Below are 6,602 nucleotides of genomic sequence, written 5' to 3'. Positions count from 1 at the left end.
TATGGGACTTCAGTAATGTCTCCTGCACCCACGCCCTGGGCCCATTATTAAAGGCATTTTATTCCTGACTAGCCGCCTCACCCATAATCTTCATTTTCCTGGAATTTAATAACAATGTATAGCCAATCAATAGCTTATGTTATTTTAATGTAAATTTTTGGTAAATAACTTAGGAACTGCTGCTTCTTTTCCTTTAAAAACCCACCTGTCATTGTTGCTAATCCCAGCTCATATTCAGGGCAACTTGAATCTACAATTCTGGTTTGCAGTCCTCAAACTTGGCTCAAATAAACTCTCTACTTATATTAAGTTTGCCTCAGTTTTGTTTTCCTATAGGCCAACTCCCTGGTCCAGACACACTTTTGCTTGCATTACTGCAATAGCCTCCTGCCTAGTCTCCTTGCTTCACTCTAGTCCTTTTCCACGCAGTCTATTCTCAACACAGCAGCTGGAGTGATTCTTTCAAATCATAAGTCATATCACTCTTCCACCGAAAATTCTCCAGTGGTTGCCATTTCACTCAGATGAAAGCCACCATCCTTAAAATAATCTAGCAAGCTCTGCATACCCAGGCCCCTGTTACCTCTCTGACTTCATCTCCTGCAAATCTCCCTGTGCTGGCCAATCTTCAGTCATCCTTTGGAACCCACTCTGTATTCTTCTCTACCCTGTGCTGTGCCCCCAAAGCTCTCTTACTCTTTGGCTTCCAGTTATATTCAGTCATGGGAAGATGGAAGGTGAGAGGATGGAGTATTTATTCTGCTGGCCCCTTTCCATTCATGACCTTGGCTAGGCCATAGCTATGTTCCTCGATCAAAGACACAGCCACTGGCCCCGGGCCCTGGCTGCAGCAAGCTCGTGCTAGATTCCACTAGCTATCCCTCCGCTTGTGCTTTCAGGCCTAAGGATGTTATGGTGGCCAAGGATTGGTGGCCTTTTTATTTCTAGCCCTGGAGTGCCTCATCATACTTGCTGACTTGCCTTAAGCCTGCGTTAAGATGGAATCTTGCTCTGTTACCCAGGCTGGAGCGCAGTGGCGCGGTCTCAGCTCACTGCAAGCTCTGCCTCCCAGGTTCACGCCATTCTCCTGCCTCAGCCTCCTGAGCAACTGGGACTACAGGTCCCTGCCACTATGCCCAGCTAACTTTTTTTGTATTTTTAGTAGAGACGGGGTTTTGCCGTGTTAGCCAGGATGGTCTCGATCCTGTGACCTCGTGATCCGCCTACCTCGGCCTCCCAAAGTGCTGGGATTAGAGGCGTGAGCCACCGTGCCTGGCCCACAGGTTGTTTTTTTATAAGTACGTTTTTATAAGATCATATTGGATTAGGGACCCGCCCTACTCTAGTATAACCTCGTCTTAAATAACTGTATCTACCACAAGTCTGTTTCTGAATAAAGTCAGATTCAGAGGGGGAGGACTTCAATCTATCTTTTTCAGGGGGACACAGTTCAACTGATAATGGGATATGTTCAGTTTTTCCCTGGAATTATAGTACCTAACTTATGATTGCTCCAAGTAGATTACACATTTTCTAACAGTTCAATTTTATGTCTGAAATGGCAAACTGGTGGGTGGCCCTTGGGTTGGATTTTGTCTGCAGGCAAGTTTGTCTGCCCTGAGGTATTGGCCCATGTAGTGCTTTGAAAGATATTTGGAAATAATTTATAAACATTTATTTATTTATTTACTTTTAGCATTTTCTTAGAGATAGGGTATTTATATGTTGCCCAGGCTGGTCTTGGACTCCTGGTTTCAAGTAATTCTCCTGTCTTAGCCTCCTATAACTTATAAACATTTAAATATTAGGAAGCCTCACTTACAAATCTGGATTTTTGGTTTCCATGACAAATGAGAATGTCTGGTTACACAGACCTGTCTTGCACCATGTTCCTCATTGCCCAAAGCCTAGCAGGGGTTTCTTCTTAGACAGAGCAGTGCCCTCCATGCTCCACAGGTACACCTCTCCCTGTTGTTGCCCCAACCTTGACGCCAGTGAAACTGCTTTTGCGAAGATTATGACAGTGAGAGAAGTTGAATGTGACTGATTTCGTCTTGCTTCTAGCCTCACAGGCTGGCCGTCTTTGCTCACCCCTAGGTATAGGCCAAGCTAACCATATGAGGAATTTAGTTTATAGTTTAACTTTGAAGCAAGGATGATAACAGTCCCTCCCTAAAACGAATTCCCTCGTTGTTTGGGGGCTGAAACTGCCTTTGTAAGACTAATGAAAAGCCATAAGATTAAGATTATGGGAGGGACGTGAATTCTGCTAAAATGTAGGTATAGTTTCTATAATTCCTTATTGCTCAGGAGTCATGTGGTCAGAGGTCACAAGATTTGTGACTTCCCCAATTGCTTCTGTAGGTAATACCACTATTGTAGAACCTGAAATTGGTCTTTTGAGATGTCTTTCAGACTTTTACATTCTTGCAACTGATTGACACCACCCAGACTCATGACTTCACCTGTCCTGTGTTTTCCATCTAGAAACAAACTATTTTGAGGACTATTTTCTACATTCCTATCATTGCATCCACAAACAATCAGCAGCACCCACCCCTTCCCACTCTGCCCACCAAACTATCCTTGAAAAACCCTAAACTCTGAGTCTTCGGGGAGATTGACTGGAGCGATAACCCTGGTTGTTCTGCATGGCTGGCCTCACATTAATGAAAGGTTTTCTTTGCTGCAATACCAGTCTCAGTGAACTGGTTTTTTCTGTGCAGCAGGCAGAAAGAATCCATCAGGCAATTACAGTGGGATCAGCTGCCACTTGTTTCCTGGCCAGCTCACTCATTTCCATCAGTTGCCTGGCTCTTGTAGACATATGAGCTTGTAACCCCTGAACACCAAGCAAATATTAAGGAAACAAGAGGTATTCCATAATGATGGCAATGATGGTGATGGTGGTGAGTTGAAGGTGGGTTGGAGCTCCACTGTTTTTTTTTTTTTTTTTTACTATATACTCTTGAAGCTTTCCCAATGTAGCTTTTATCTCCACTGCTCTACCAACATGTCCAGTGGTAAATTCTCTGTGCACATCTTACTTCTTAGCAGCATTTGACATAGTTAATCACCTTCTGCTCTTGCAGGTGCTCTTCCTATACTTTCTTCACTTGAATTCTGTACCATCTTATGCTCTTGGTGCATATCCTCTCACTGGCCACTCTTTCTCTATCACTTTTTCTGGTTTCTACTCCTTTGTTATTCATATAAAAATTAATGTGTTTGTAGGGCTGTTTCTTGATTTATCCTCTGTATTCTATCCTCCACTTTCTCCCTTAAGAGATCTTATTTGGTCTTCTAACTTTACACACCCTCTGCACAGTGACAACTCCCAAATACTTACCTTCAGCTTTTAACTTCTGCATGAACTCCAGATTGCTTTGTCTACATTTGCTTGGATGTACTAAAGGACTATTAAATATCACATATACAAAACCAAACTCCTGGTTTCAATTCACAAAGCTTCTTTTCTCCTAGCATTTAACATTTCAGTAAGTATTAAATTATTTCAGTTGTTCAGGTAAAAAAAATCAGAACAGCTCTAGAGTATTTATTTTTTCCCTCTCATCCATTCTATATATCCACACATCCTCATGGCTCTCTGTGATCGTTAATTTCATGTGTTCACTTGCTTAGGTCATGGTGCCCAGTTGTTTGACCAAAGAACAAAATAGATGTTGAAGGTATTTTTTTTTAAAAAATATGTGATTAACATTGACATCAGTAGACAGTGAACAAAGCAGATTACCCTCTATAATGTGTGTGGGTCTTCCCACCAACTGATTGGGGGCCTTCCAATCAGTTGAAGGCCTTAAGACCAAAGACCGAAGTTTCCTGAAAAAGAAGAAATTCTTCTCAAGAATTCTTGACTGCAACATGGAAAACTTGTGTGAGCTTCTATTCTAGTCTGCTGCTCTGTGGAATTTGGTCTAAAGACTGCAATAGCAACTCTTACTTGTGTCTCCAGCCTGTTGGCCTGCCCTATGGATTTCAGATTTGCCAACCCTCACAGGAGCTAATTAGTTAATTTTTTTCCTCTTTCTTTATCTTTATCAACTTTTATTGGTCCTGTTTCTCTGGAATACCTTGACCAATACACCCTTATTTCAAAATATGTCTAATACCTAAACTCTTTTCATCACCTCTACCAGTATCACTTTGGTTCAATCCATTATCATCTCTCTGCTGGATGTTACAATTGCTGCATATCTGGAGTTCCATCTATAGCCTGTAAGCCAGGCTGAGCCTTTAAAACCAGAAGTCATGCATGTTACTCTTCTTTTTAGTGTCCTCCATTGGCTCTTACCTCATTCAGAGTAAAAGCTGAAGTCCTTAGATGACCTCTAAGGCCCTACACTGTTTGGTCCCCTGCTGCTTTCTCTGACTTCATCTCTGTGCCCTCGCCTGCCTCACTAGCCTTCAGCCACACTTCCTTTAACATGCTAAGCAAGTTGCTACTTCAGGGCCTTTGCTCCTGCTGGAAATTTCTTTACTCTAATCAATTCATCAGGCTACCCAGGAGCAGAACAGCACTAGTTTCTTGCATCTTAAGGGAAGCAATGACTTCATCCAGAATGGACTATTCATTTAAGACCTGTCATAATGTGTGTCTCAGCCAACTGCCTAGGGTGTCATCTCTGACAGATGGCCTGGGATCCTTTCAGTAGTTGGTTTTGATCATTTATAGTCTGATTGTTGTTGTACCTGTGTAAGAGTGGTGTGCAGACCAGCCAAGGAGCAATGATAAGTCTGCATATCTGTCAGCATGTGTAAGTTAGAGCATGGGACTTCTCGTCACTGTCTGATTTTCATGCACATCCCGGTTTTAAGTGGTTGTTTTCTAAAGAAACTCTTGTCCTTTCATTGTGGGCCCAAGAAAACACTCTAATTCATACTCCAAAACACTGTGCTTCGGTAAGGGAAACACATGAGAAACTGTATGGGAAGTAGATACTTTAAATAGACCTGCAGAGAGAAAACATCCTGCCCGGTTGCAATGTGATCAGAGACCCCATCCCTCCTGCACTCTACTCCCCGCCCCAGCTCTCATCTCTGCTGGATGTTACAATTGCTGCATATCTCCATACCTGGTTATATCAAAGCCCAGGGGCTTTGCGTGAATGGTTAGCTGGCTGCAGAGATTTCACTCCTTCCTGGGCCTTTCTCATCGTGTGTCCTAGTAGTCATGGGAGAACCCACAAGGTATCCCATGTATCAGAAATGTGATACTTCTGGGCTGTGGAATCACCTAGACCTGGCTCAGTCTTGACTCTGACATTCATAAATGGTGGGAGAAGGGAGGGAGTTGGACAAGTTATACACTCCTCTTTATCTGTTTCCTCACTTACAAAGTAGAAATGATGCCTACATTATGGGCCTGTTACGGGATTTGAATAGAATAACGTACAGTGAGAGCCTGGCCCACAGTAAACATTCGGAAACTGTGTCTCAGGATGAGTAAGCGTGAAGATGACAGCGGTGCTTCAGAGACAGGCTCAAGACCCTGTCCTCTGGGGCTGGGCTGGTGTGTGAGGTGGATACTCCTGACCTCTGGTGGGACTGACCCATAGGCCATTCTTCACCTGGTTACCTAACTGCTCCTCTCAGAATATAAACTTGATTGGGACGCTGCCCTCCTTAAAATGTTGGTGATACTGACCTCAAGTTCAGCCTCTAAATAGCCTGGAATACAGGCCTGGCAGGACTCCACCTTCTCTTGGCTCACACCTCCTGTTCTTTGGGCCTTTCACTAGGGTCCTCTCACCACTTTGCTCTAGGCATGAAGGAAACATTGGGTGAGCAGTGCTCTTTGAGCTTGGTTGTTAGAATAGTCATGCTACCGTCCAGCCTTGCTGGCATTCAGCCGTATTTTCTCCATCTCCTTTGCAAGATCTCATGGGAGGTTTCCTGAAATTTAGCCACAGTATCAACTGGATTCCCCTGCTCCACTGCCTATCTGAAACACGAAAGAGGTTAGTCTGGTGGGACCAGTTTTGCATGCATACCTGTAGTCTTGCTGTATTTTTTTTTTAATTTTAATTGACATATAATAATTCTACACATTTATGGGCTAGAATACGATGTTTCAATGTATCTATATATTGTGTAATGATCAAATCAAGGTAATTAGTGTATCCAGCATCTCAAACATCATTTTTTTTTGTGGTGAGAGCATTCAAAATCCTCTCTTCTATGTTGAAATATATGATACATTATTATAGTCCCCCTACTGTGCAATAGAACACTAGAACTTACTCCTCCTATGTAACTCTTACCTTGTACCTATTGACCAACCTCCTCCATCCTTTAATGTATTTGGTTCTCCATCCCCTCACCTGTAAAACGCTGGGCTTCATCAGGTGATCTCCTGGATTCTTTTCCTGCACACCAGCAGCTGGGGGTTTGCGTGTTCACCAGTGAGGAGCTGGCTCATTGATGCTGCTAGGTCGAAGTGTAATGCTGCACCCACAGCTCCAACTTTATCAGAGAGCCAAGGGAGGCCTTTGCAGAGAGAGACTGGGTGGAGATCACTGTAAAGGGGTGGCAGGCCAGTCAGTGTGGGCCAAGTCAGTCAGGGAGGGAGAAAGCCAACAGCA

General features: G+C 43.4%; 1 long non-coding RNA gene across 1 annotated transcript; it reads right to left on the bottom strand.

The window, feature by feature from the left end:
* Window positions 1-2,961: 2,961 nt before the first annotated feature.
* Window positions 2,962-6,513, bottom strand: LOC105504210. The gene is made up of 3 exons (XR_001000582.1): window positions 6,342-6,513; window positions 5,110-5,962; window positions 2,962-5,058 (listed from the first exon to the last, which is right to left on the bottom strand). It is a non-coding gene; the product is annotated as an uncharacterized LOC105504210 (long non-coding RNA).
* Between the last annotated feature and the right edge of the window lie 89 nt (window positions 6,514-6,602).

The sequence above is a fragment of the Colobus angolensis genome, unplaced genomic scaffold (genome assembly GCF_000951035.1).
Source record: "Colobus angolensis palliatus isolate OR3802 unplaced genomic scaffold, Cang.pa_1.0 Scaffold90, whole genome shotgun sequence".
NCBI classification, from domain to species: Eukaryota; Metazoa; Chordata; class Mammalia; order Primates; family Cercopithecidae; genus Colobus; species Colobus angolensis.
Note: the sequence above shows the minus strand (reverse complement) of the source record. Positions and strands in the feature narration are given on the sequence as shown.